This window comes from Pagrus pagrus, assembly GCF_965226575.1.
Source record: "Pagrus pagrus genome assembly, contig: HAP1_SCAFFOLD_41, whole genome shotgun sequence".
NCBI classification, from domain to species: domain Eukaryota; kingdom Metazoa; phylum Chordata; class Actinopteri; order Spariformes; family Sparidae; genus Pagrus; species Pagrus pagrus.
The window spans coordinates 106,737-118,813 of record NW_028175422.1 but is presented as its reverse complement, the minus strand read 5'-3'; positions in this window follow the sequence as shown (position 1 = coordinate 118,813).

Here is a 12,077-nt window from a genome sequence, read left to right as displayed (position 1 = left end):
GCTCTGAAACGCTCATTTTTGACATAATCCACTTTTCACCTTTAATGAATGAAATTCCAGGTAAAAACTCCTTTGCCATGAAGAAGATCCAAATTCAACCAGTTCAGGCTAGTAAACCTGTTTGAAAGACCTTTTTTCAGTGAAATGCAGCTTAGTGCAAAAACAGGCTGCTCTCGCTCTGAAACGCTCATTTTTCACACAAGCCACTTTTCAGCGCTAAAACAGCCTCCAATCGCTCTGAAACGCTCATTTTTGACATAACCCACTTTTCAGCCTTAATGAATTAAATTCCAGGTAAAAACTCATTTGCCATGAAGAAGATCCAAATTCAACCAGTTCAGGCTAGTAAACCTGTTTGAAAGACCTTTTTTCAGTGAAATGCAGCTTAGTGCAAAAACAGGCTGCTCTCGCTCTGAAACGCTCATTTTTCACATAAGCCACTTTTCAGCCTTAGGCGACTGTACAGTGCTAAAACAGCCTCCAATCGCTCTGAAACGCTCATTTTTCACATAAGCCACTTTTCAGCCTTAGGCGACTGTACAGTGCTAAAACAGCCTCCAATCGCTCTGAAACGCTCATTTTTCACATAAGCCACTTTTCAGCGCTAAAACAGCCTCCTATCGCTCTGAAACGCTCATTTTTGACATAACCCACTTTTCAGCCTTAATGAATGAAATTCCAGGTAAAAACTCCTTTGCCATGAAGAAGATCCAAATTCAACCAGTTCAGGCTAGTAAACCTGTTTGAAAGACCTTTTTTCAGTGAAATGCAGCTTAGTGCAAAAACAGGCTGCTCTCGCTCTGAAACGCTCATTTTTCACATAAGCCACTTTTCAGCGCTAAAACAGCCTCCAATCGCTCTGAAACGCTCATTTTTGACATAATCCACTTTTCACCTTTAATGAATGAAATTCCAGGTAAAAACTCCTTTGCCATGAAGAAGATCCAAATTCAACCAGTTCAGGCTAGTAAACCTGTTTGAAAGACCTTTTTTCAGTGAAATGCAGCTTAGTGCAAAAACAGGCTGCTCTCGCTCTGAAACGCTCATTTTTCACATAAGCCACTTTTCAGCGCTAAAACAGCCTCCAATCGCTCTGAAACGCTCATTTTTGACATAACCCACTTTTCAGCCTTAATGAATTAAATTCCAGGTAAAAACTCATTTGCCATGAAGAAGATCCAAATTCAACCAGTTCAGGCTAGTAAACCTGTTTGAAAGACCTTTTTTCAGTGAAATGCAGCTTTGTGCAAAAACAGGCTGCTCTCGCTCTGAAACGCTCATTTTTCACATAAGCCACTTTTCAGCCTTAGGCGACTGTACAGTGCTAAAACAGCCTCCAATCGCTCTGAAACGCTCATTTTTGACATAAGCCACTTTTCACCTTTAATGAATGAAATTCCAGGTAAAAACTCCTTTGCCATGAAGAAGATCCAAATTCAACCAGTTCAGGCTAGTAAACCTGTTTGAAAGACCTTTTTTCAGTGAAATGCAGCTTAGTGCAAAAACAGGCTGCTCTCGCTCTGAAACGCTCATTTTTCACATAAGCCACTTTTCAGCCTTAGGCGACTGTACAGTGCTAAAACAGCCTCCAATCGCTCTGAAACGCTCATTTTTGACATAAGCCACTTTTCAGCGCTAAAACAGCCTCCAATCGCTCTGAAACGCTCATTTTTGACATAACCCACTTTTCAGCCTTAATGAATTAAATTCCAGGTAAAAACTCATTTGCCATGAAGAAGATCCAAATTCAACCAGTTCAGGCTAGTAAACCTGTTTGAAAGACCTTTTTTCAGTGAAATGCAGCTTAGTGCAAAAACAGGCTGCTCTCGCTCTGAAACGCTCATTTTTCACATAAGCCACTTTTCAGCCTTATAGGCGACTGTACAGTGCAAAAACAGCCTCCTCTCGCTCTGAAACGCTCATTTTTCACATAAGCCACTTTTCAGCCTTAGGCGACTGTACAGTGCTAAAACAGCCTCCTATCGCTCTGAAACGCTCATTTTTGACATAACCCACTTTTCAGCCTTAATGAATTAAATTCCAGGTAAAAACTCATTTGCCATGAAGAAGATCCAAATTCAACCAGTTCAGGCTAGTAAACCTGTTTGACAGACCTTTTTTCAGTGAAATGCAGCTTAGTGCAAAAACAGGCTGCTCTCGCTCTGAAACGCTCATTTTTCACATAAGCCACTTTTCAGCGCTAAAACAGCCTCCAATCGCTCTGAAACGCTCATTTTTGACATAAGCCACTTTTCACCTTTAATGAATGAAATTCCAGGTAAAAACTCCTTTGCCATGAATAAGATCCAAATTCAACCAGTTCAGGCTAGTAAACCTGTTTGAAAGACCTTTTTTCAGTGAAATGCAGCTTAGTGCAAAAACAGGCTGCTCTCGCTCTGAAACGCTCATTTTTCACATAAGCCACTTTTCAGCCTTAGGCGACTGTACAGTGCTAAAACAGCCTCCAATCGCTCTGAAACGCTCATTTTTGACATAAGCCACATTTCACCTTTAATGAATGAAATTCCAGGTAAAAACTCCTTTGCCATGAAGAAGATCCAAATTCAACCAGTTCAGGCTAGTAAACCTGTTTGAAAGACCTTTTTTCAGTGAAATGCAGCTTAGTGCAAAAACAGGCTGCTCTCGCTCTGAAACGCTCATTTTTCACATAAGCCACTTTTCAGCGCTAAAACAGCCTCCAATCGCTCTGAAACGCTCATTTTTGACATAAGCCACTTTTCACCTTTAATGAATGAAATTCCAGGTAAAAACTCCTTTGCCATGAATAAGATCCAAATTCAACCAGTTCAGGCTAGTAAACCTGTTTGAAAGACCTTTTTTCAGTGAAATGCAGCTTAGTGCAAAAACAGGCTGCTCTCGCTCTGAAACGCTCATTTTTCACATAAGCCACTTTTCAGCCTTAGGCGACTGTACAGTGCTAAAACAGCCTCCAATCGCTCTGAAACGCTCATTTTTGACATAACCCACTTTTCAGCCTTAATGAATTAAATTCCAGGTAAAAACTCATTTGCCATGAAGAAGATCCAAATTCAACCAGTTCAGGCTAGTAAACCTGTTTGAAAGACCTTTTTTCAGTGAAATGCAGCTTAGTGCAAAAACAGGCTGCTCTCGCTCTGAAACGCTCATTTTTCACATAAGCCACTTTTCAGCGCTAAAACAGCCTCCAATCGCTCTGAAACGCTCATTTTTGACATAAGCCACTTTTCACCTTTAATGAATGAAATTCCAGGTAAAAACTCCTTTGCCATGAATAAGATCCAAATTCAACCAGTTCAGGCTAGTAAACCTGTTTGAAAGACCTTTTTTCAGTGAAATGCAGCTTAGTGCAAAAACAGGCTGCTCTCGCTCTGAAACGCTCATTTTTCACATAAGCCACTTTTCAGCGCTAAAACAGCCTCCAATCGCTCTGAAACGCTCATTTTTGACATAAGCCACTTTTCACCTTTAATGAATGAAATTCCAGGTAAAAACTCCTTTGCCATGAATAAGATCCAAATTCAACCAGTTCAGGCTAGTAAACCTGTTTGAAAGACCTTTTTTCAGTGAAATGCAGCTTAGTGCAAAAACAGGCTGCTCTCGCTCTGAAACGCTCATTTTTCACATAAGCCACTTTTCAGCGCTAAAACAGCCTCCTATCGCTCTGAAACGCTCATTTTTGACATAACCCACTTTTCAGCCTTAATGAATGAAATTCCAGGTAAAAACTCATTTGCCATGAAGAAGATCCAAATTCAACCAGTTCAGGCTAGTAAACCTGTTTGACAGACCTTTTTTCAGTGAAATGCAGCTTAGTGCAAAAACAGGCTGCTCTCGCTCTGAAACGCTCATTTTTCACATAAGCCACTTTTCAGCCTTAGGCGACTGTACAGTGCTAAAACAGCCTCCAATCGCTCTGAAACGCTCATTTTTGACATAAGCCACTTTTCACCTTTAATGAATGAAATTCCAGGTAAAAACTCCTTTGCCATGAAGAAGATCCAAATTCAACCAGTTCAGGCTAGTAAACCTGTTTGAAAGACCTTTTTTCAGTGAAATGCAGCTTAGTGCAAAAACAGGCTGCTCTCGCTCTGAAACGCTAATTTTTCACATAAGCCACTTTTCAGCCTTAGGCGACTGTACAGTGCTAAAACAGCCTCCAATCGCTCTGAAACGCTCATTTTTGACATAATCCACTTTTCACCTTTAATGAATGAAATTCCAGGTAAAAACTCCTTTGCCATGAAGAAGATCCAAATTCAACCAGTTCAGGCTAGTAAACCTGTTTGAAAGACCTTTTTTCAGTGAAATGCAGCTTAGTGCAAAAACAGGCTGCTCTCGCTCTGAAACGCTCATTTTTCACATAAGCCACTTTTCAGCGCTAAAACAGCCTCCAATCGCTCTGAAACGCTCATTTTTGACATAAGCCACTTTTCACCTTTAATGAATGAAATTCCAGGTAAAAACTCCTTTGCCATGAATAAGATCCAAATTCAACCAGTTCAGGCTAGTAAACCTGTTTGAAAGACCTTTTTTCAGTGAAATGCAGCTTAGTGCAAAAACAGGCTGCTCTCGCTCTGAAACGCTCATTTTTCACATAAGCCACTTTTCAGCCTTAGGCGACTGTACAGTGCTAAAACAGCCTCCAATCGCTCTGAAACGCTCATTTTTGACATAAGCCACTTTTCACCTTTAATGAATGAAATTCCAGGTAAAAACTCCTTTGCCATGAAGAAGATCCAAATTCAACCAGTTCAGGCTAGTAAACCTGTTTGAAAGACCTTTTTTCAGTGAAATGCAGCTTAGTGCAAAAACAGGCTGCTCTCGCTCTGAAACGCTCATTTTTCACATAAGCCACTTTTCAGCCTTATAGGCGACTGTACAGTGCAAAAACAGCCTCCTCTCGCTCTGAAACGCTCATTTTTCACATAAGCCACTTTTCAGCCTTAGGCGACTGTACAGTGCTAAAACAGCCTCCTATCGCTCTGAAACGCTCATTTTTGACATAACCCACTTTTCAGCCTTAATGAATTAAATTCCAGGTAAAAACTCATTTGCCATGAAGAAGATCCAAATTCAACCAGTTCAGGCTAGTAAACCTGTTTGAAAGACCTTTTTTCAGTGAAATGCAGCTTAGTGCAAAAACAGGCTGCTCTCGCTCTGAAACGCTCATTTTTCACATAAGCCACTTTTCAGCCTTAGGCGACTGTACAGTGCTAAAACAGCCTCCAATCGCTCTGAAACGCTCATTTTTGACATAAGCCACTTTTCACCTTTAATGAATGAAATTCCAGGTAAAAACTCCTTTGCCATGAAGAAGATCCAAATTCAACCAGTTCAGGCTAGTAAACCTGTTTGAAAGACCTTTTTTCAGTGAAATGCAGCTTAGTGCAAAAACAGGCTGCTCTCGCTCTGAAACGCTCATTTTTCACATAAGCCACTTTTCAGCGCTAAAACAGCCTCCAATCGCTCTGAAACGCTCATTTTTGACATAAGCCACTTTTCACCTTTAATGAATGAAATTCCAGGTAAAAACTCCTTTGCCATGAATAAGATCCAAATTCAACCAGTTCAGGCTAGTAAACCTGTTTGAAAGACCTTTTTTCAGTGAAATGCAGCTTAGTGCAAAAACAGGCTGCTCTCGCTCTGAAACGCTCATTTTTCACATAAGCCACTTTTCAGCCTTAGGCGACTGTACAGTGCTAAAACAGCCTCCAATCGCTCTGAAACGCTCATTTTTGACATAATCCACTTTTCACCTTTAATGAATGAAATTCCAGGTAAAAACTCCTTTGCCATGAAGAAGATCCAAATTCAACCAGTTCAGGCTAGTAAACCTGTTTGAAAGACCTTTTTTCAGTGAAATGCAGCTTAGTGCAAAAACAGGCTGCTCTCGCTCTGAAACGCTCATTTTTCACATAAGCCACTTTTCAGCGCTAAAACAGCCTCCAATCGCTCTGAAACGCTCATTTTTGACATAAGCCACTTTTCACCTTTAATGAATGAAATTCCAGGTAAAAACTCCTTTGCCATGAATAAGATCCAAATTCAACCAGTTCAGGCTAGTAAACCTGTTTGAAAGACCTTTTTTCAGTGAAATGCAGCTTAGTGCAAAAACAGGCTGCTCTCGCTCTGAAACGCTCATTTTTCACATAAGCCACTTTTCAGCCTTAGGCGACTGTACAGTGCTAAAACAGCCTCCAATCGCTCTGAAACGCTCATTTTTGACATAATCCACTTTTCACCTTTAATGAATGAAATTCCAGGTAAAAACTCCTTTGCCATGAAGAAGATCCAAATTCAACCAGTTCAGGCTAGTAAACCTGTTTGAAAGACCTTTTTTCAGTGAAATGCAGCTTAGTGCAAAAACAGGCTGCTCTCGCTCTGAAACGCTCATTTTTCACATAAGCCACTTTTCAGCCTTAGGCGACTGTACAGTGCTAAAACAGCCTCCAATCGCTCTGAAACGCTCATTTTTGACATAAGCCACTTTTCACCTTTAATGAATGAAATTCCAGGTAAAAACTCCTTTGCCATGAAGAAGATCCAAATTCAACCAGTTCAGGCTAGTAAACCTGTTTGAAAGACCTTTTTTCAGTGAAATGCAGCTTAGTGCAAAAACAGGCTGCTCTCGCTCTGAAACGCTCATTTTTCACATAAGCCACTTTTCAGCGCTAAAACAGCCTCCAATCGCTCTGAAACGCTCATTTTTGACATAATCCACTTTTCACCTTTAATGAATGAAATTCCAGGTAAAAACTCCTTTGCCATGAAGAAGATCCAAATTCAACCAGTTCAGGCTAGTAAACCTGTTTGAAAGACCTTTTTTCAGTGAAATGCAGCTTAGTGCAAAAACAGGCTGCTCTCGCTCTGAAACGCTCATTTTTCACACAAGCCACTTTTCAGCGCTAAAACAGCCTCCAATCGCTCTGAAACGCTCATTTTTGACATAACCCACTTTTCAGCCTTAATGAATTAAATTCCAGGTAAAAACTCATTTGCCATGAAGAAGATCCAAATTCAACCAGTTCAGGCTAGTAAACCTGTTTGAAAGACCTTTTTTCAGTGAAATGCAGCTTAGTGCAAAAACAGGCTGCTCTCGCTCTGAAACGCTCATTTTTCACATAAGCCACTTTTCAGCCTTAGGCGACTGTACAGTGCTAAAACAGCCTCCAATCGCTCTGAAACGCTCATTTTTCACATAAGCCACTTTTCAGCCTTAGGCGACTGTACAGTGCTAAAACAGCCTCCAATCGCTCTGAAACGCTCATTTTTCACATAAGCCACTTTTCAGCGCTAAAACAGCCTCCTATCGCTCTGAAACGCTCATTTTTGACATAACCCACTTTTCAGCCTTAATGAATGAAATTCCAGGTAAAAACTCCTTTGCCATGAAGAAGATCCAAATTCAACCAGTTCAGGCTAGTAAACCTGTTTGAAAGACCTTTTTTCAGTGAAATGCAGCTTAGTGCAAAAACAGGCTGCTCTCGCTCTGAAACGCTCATTTTTCACATAAGCCACTTTTCAGCGCTAAAACAGCCTCCAATCGCTCTGAAACGCTCATTTTTGACATAATCCACTTTTCACCTTTAATGAATGAAATTCCAGGTAAAAACTCCTTTGCCATGAAGAAGATCCAAATTCAACCAGTTCAGGCTAGTAAACCTGTTTGAAAGACCTTTTTTCAGTGAAATGCAGCTTAGTGCAAAAACAGGCTGCTCTCGCTCTGAAACGCTCATTTTTCACATAAGCCACTTTTCAGCGCTAAAACAGCCTCCAATCGCTCTGAAACGCTCATTTTTGACATAACCCACTTTTCAGCCTTAATGAATTAAATTCCAGGTAAAAACTCATTTGCCATGAAGAAGATCCAAATTCAACCAGTTCAGGCTAGTAAACCTGTTTGAAAGACCTTTTTTCAGTGAAATGCAGCTTTGTGCAAAAACAGGCTGCTCTCGCTCTGAAACGCTCATTTTTCACATAAGCCACTTTTCAGCCTTAGGCGACTGTACAGTGCTAAAACAGCCTCCAATCGCTCTGAAACGCTCATTTTTCACATAAGCCACTTTTCAGCCTTAGGCGACTGTACAGTGCTAAAACAGCCTCCAATCGCTCAGAAACGCTCATTTTTCACATAAGCCACTTTTCAGCGCTAAAACAGCCTCCTATCGCTCTGAAACGCTCATTTTTGACATAACCCACTTTTCAGCCTTAATGAATGAAATTCCAGGTAAAAACTCCTTTGCCATGAAGAAGATCCAAATTCAACCAGTTCAGGCTAGTAAACCTGTTTGAAAGACCTTTTTTCAGTGAAATGCAGCTTAGTGCAAAAACAGGCTGCTCTCGCTCTGAAACGCTCATTTTTCACATAAGCCACTTTTCAGCCTTAGGCGACTGTACAGTGCTAAAACAGCCTCCAATCGCTCTGAAACGCTCATTTTTGACATAAGCCACTTTTCACCTTTAATGAATGAAATTCCAGGTAAAAACTCCTTTGCCATGAAGAAGATCCAAATTCAACCAGTTCAGGCTAGTAAACCTGTTTGAAAGACCTTTTTTCAGTGAAATGCAGCTTAGTGCAAAAACAGGCTGCTCTCGCTCTGAAACGCTCATTTTTCACATAAGCCACTTTTCAGCCTTAGGCGACTGTACAGTGCTAAAACAGCCTCCAATCGCTCTGAAACGCTCATTTTTCACATAAGCCACTTTTCAGCCTTAGGCGACTGTACAGTGCTAAAACAGCCTCCAATCGCTCAGAAACGCTCATTTTTCACATAAGCCACTTTTCAGCGCTAAAACAGCCTCCTATCGCTCTGAAACGCTCATTTTTGACATAACCCACTTTTCAGCCTTAATGAATGAAATTCCAGGTAAAAACTCCTTTGCCATGAAGAAGATCCAAATTCAACCAGTTCAGGCTAGTAAACCTGTTTGAAAGACCTTTTTTCAGTGAAATGCAGCTTAGTGCAAAAACAGGCTGCTCTCGCTCTGAAACGCTCATTTTTCACATAAGCCACTTTTCAGCCTTAGGCGACTGTACAGTGCTAAAACAGCCTCCAATCGCTCTGAAACGCTCATTTTTGACATAAGCCACTTTTCACCTTTAATGAATGAAATTCCAGGTAAAAACTCCTTTGCCATGAAGAAGATCCAAATTCAACCAGTTCAGGCTAGTAAACCTGTTTGAAAGACCTTTTTTCAGTGAAATGCAGCTTAGTGCAAAAACAGGCTGCTCTCGCTCTGAAACGCTCATTTTTCACATAAGCCACTTTTCAGCCTTAGGCGACTGTACAGTGCTAAAACAGCCTCCAATCGCTCTGAAACGCTCATTTTTGACATAAGCCACTTTTCAGCGCTAAAACAGCCTCCAATCGCTCTGAAACGCTCATTTTTGACATAACCCACTTTTCAGCCTTAATGAATTAAATTCCAGGTAAAAACTCATTTGCCATGAAGAAGATCCAAATTCAACCAGTTCAGGCTAGTAAACCTGTTTGAAAGACCTTTTTTCAGTGAAATGCAGCTTAGTGCAAAAACAGGCTGCTCTCGCTCTGAAACGCTCATTTTTCACATAAGCCACTTTTCAGCCTTAGGCGACTGTACAGTGCTAAAACAGCCTCCAATCGCTCTGAAACGCTCATTTTTCACATAAGCCACTTTTCAGCCTTAGGCGACTGTACAGTGCTAAAACAGCCTCCAATCGCTCTGAAACGCTCATTTTTCACATAAGCCACTTTTCAGCGCTAAAACAGCCTCCTATCGCTCTGAAACGCTCATTTTTGACATAACCCACTTTTCAGCCTTAATGAATGAAATTCCAGGTAAAAACTCCTTTGCCATGAAGAAGATCCAAATTCAACCAGTTCAGGCTAGTAAACCTGTTTGAAAGACCTTTTTTCAGTGAAATGCAGCTTAGTGCAAAAACAGGCTGCTCTCGCTCTGAAACGCTCATTTTTCACATAAGCCACTTTTCAGCGCTAAAACAGCCTCCAATCGCTCTGAAACGCTCATTTTTGACATAATCCACTTTTCACCTTTAATGAATGAAATTCCAGGTAAAAACTCCTTTGCCATGAAGAAGATCCAAATTCAACCAGTTCAGGCTAGTAAACCTGTTTGAAAGACCTTTTTTCAGTGAAATGCAGCTTAGTGCAAAAACAGGCTGCTCTCGCTCTGAAACGCTCATTTTTCACATAAGCCACTTTTCAGCGCTAAAACAGCCTCCAATCGCTCTGAAACGCTCATTTTTGACATAACCCACTTTTCAGCCTTAATGAATTAAATTCCAGGTAAAAACTCATTTGCCATGAAGAAGATCCAAATTCAACCAGTTCAGGCTAGTAAACCTGTTTGAAAGACCTTTTTTCAGTGAAATGCAGCTTTGTGCAAAAACAGGTTGCTCTCGCTCTGAAACGCTCATTTTTCACATAAGCCACTTTTCAGCCTTAGGCGACTGTACAGTGCTAAAACAGCCTCCAATCGCTCTGAAACGCTCATTTTTCACATAAGCCACTTTTCAGCCTTAGGCGACTGTACAGTGCTAAAACAGCCTCCAATCGCTCAGAAACGCTCATTTTTCACATAAGCCACTTTTCAGCGCTAAAACAGCCTCCTATCGCTCTGAAACGCTCATTTTTGACATAACCCACTTTTCAGCCTTAATGAATGAAATTCCAGGTAAAAACTCCTTTGCCATGAAGAAGATCCAAATTCAACCAGTTCAGGCTAGTAAACCTGTTTGAAAGACCTTTTTTCAGTGAAATGCAGCTTAGTGCAAAAACAGGCTGCTCTCGCTCTGAAACGCTCATTTTTCACATAAGCCACTTTTCAGCCTTAGGCGACTGTACAGTGCTAAAACAGCCTCCAATCGCTCTGAAACGCTCATTTTTCACATAAGCCACTTTTCAGCCTTAGGCGACTGTACAGTGCTAAAACAGCCTCCAATCGCTCAGAAACGCTCATTTTTCACATAAGCCACTTTTCAGCGCTAAAACAGCCTCCTATCGCTCTGAAACGCTCATTTTTGACATAACCCACTTTTCAGCCTTAATGAATGAAATTCCAGGTAAAAACTCCTTTGCCATGAAGAAGATCCAAATTCAACCAGTTCAGGCTAGTAAACCTGTTTGAAAGACCTTTTTTCAGTGAAATGCAGCTTAGTGCAAAAACAGGCTGCTCTCGCTCTGAAACGCTCATTTTTCACATAAGCCACTTTTCAGCCTTAGGCGACTGTACAGTGCTAAAACAGCCTCCAATCGCTCTGAAACGCTCATTTTTGACATAAGCCACTTTTCACCTTTAATGAATGAAATTCCAGGTAAAAACTCCTTTGCCATGAAGAAGATCCAAATTCAACCAGTTCAGGCTAGTAAACCTGTTTGAAAGACCTTTTTTCAGTGAAATGCAGCTTAGTGCAAAAACAGGCTGCTCTCGCTCTGAAACGCTCATTTTTCACATAAGCCACTTTTCAGCCTTAGGCGACTGTACAGTGCTAAAACAGCCTCCAATCGCTCTGAAACGCTCATTTTTGACATAAGCCACTTTTCAGCGCTAAAACAGCCTCCAATCGCTCTGAAACGCTCATTTTTGACATAACCCACTTTTCAGCCTTAATGAATTAAATTCCAGGTAAAAACTCATTTGCCATGAAGAAGATCCAAATTCAACCAGTTCAGGCTAGTAAACCTGTTTGAAAGACCTTTTTTCAGTGAAATGCAGCTTAGTGCAAAAACAGGCTGCTCTCGCTCTGAAACGCTCATTTTTCACATAAGCCACTTTTCAGCCTTATAGGCGACTGTACAGTGCAAAAACAGCCTCCTCTCGCTCTGAAACGCTCATTTTTCACATAAGCCACTTTTCAGCCTTAGGCGACTGTACAGTGCTAAAACAGCCTCCTATCGCTCTGAAACGCTCATTTTTGACATAACCCACTTTTCAGCCTTAATGAATTAAATTCCAGGTAAAAACTCATTTGCCATGAAGAAGATCCAAATTCAACCAGTTCAGGCTAGTAAACCTGTTTGACAGACCTTTTTTCAGTGAAATGCAGCTTAGTGCAAAAACAGGCTGCTCTCGCTCTG